This window comes from Aplysia californica, unplaced genomic scaffold (genome assembly GCF_000002075.1).
Source record: "Aplysia californica isolate F4 #8 unplaced genomic scaffold, AplCal3.0 scaffold00337, whole genome shotgun sequence".
Lineage (NCBI taxonomy): Eukaryota > Metazoa > Mollusca > Gastropoda > Aplysiida > Aplysiidae > Aplysia > Aplysia californica.
The window spans coordinates 544505-545491 of NW_004797607.1; the positions used below are offsets into that span (position 1 = coordinate 544505).

General features: G+C 43.5%; 1 protein-coding gene across 2 annotated transcripts in view; it reads left to right on the forward strand.

Annotated features, from left to right (window-relative positions):
• Positions 1–987, forward strand: part of LOC101863827 (serine/threonine-protein kinase PLK1) — a gene marked incomplete in the record, with an annotated part of 103259 nt that overhangs the window by 35332 nt on the left and 66940 nt on the right.

Sequence of the window (987 nt, forward strand, 5' to 3'; positions counted from 1 at the left end):
TCATCTTTTGTTGTGTTTTGATTCCCGTGTCTGTGTGCATGGACTTGGAGCTGGAGCTTGGACCAGCGTCTGCGGTGGTCTGTTCATTTAGCGATCCGTGTCCTCAGTGAACCGGCCAGTCCTGTCGATGAACGCAACTGGACCCTGGGCATCGCCCCCGATGCTGTTTGCCTTGTATCATATTGTTTGCATGCACGCTTACTGCACGCCCAATGCTTAAAGGAGCAAGAGAAAATTTAAAAAACCCCAAACCAAACCAAAACAAAGCAAAAAGCTTTGAAAGGAAAGAAATCCCGAGACGAAAGAAAACATTAAAAAATACTGACCACCGCTATGATGTCAGTAGTGCATCGGCTGTTGTTTTCTTTCGTCGGACATTTTGTGGTACGTGACCGTGCATTCTATTTAGTTCCCTGTGTGTGTGTGTGGTGAGGATTTTATTGCTAATTTTTTGCGGAAACAGGGGGTCACTGTAAGTTCAGAGCTTGTTATAATTCACTTTTTTAAATTTGAATATTGTGTTTTGTTCAGCGGCATGGACACAGTTAGCTCAGTTGGTATAATGTTGGACTACGAAGTGGATGGCCCTGGTCGAATCCCAAGCGGGGTGTTCTGAACTTGGGTTATTATTTTAGGGCGTTTCTAAGGCTGTCCAATCATTTTCCTCCTCTTGGTACTATCGGGGATGGACGTTATATTCGGATGTAAGGCTTTATTGAAAGGGACGTTCCTTTAAGCCTATACAGTGACTTTTCGTGATAGTGCGAAAGGTTGGAGGGTTCCGCTGGTTTGTTTTGTTATTTCTTGTTCGGCCGTTTCTGCTCGTCATTTTGCGTGGTGAATTTTGCATGACGCTGCATCACCTACCTCTTTTCGGAATTACAGTTACAGTTAGCCTTATACTTTCTTGTGAAATATGGCTTCTACTGTCCTGAACAACAACAACAACAACAACAACAACAACAACAACAACAACAACAACAACAA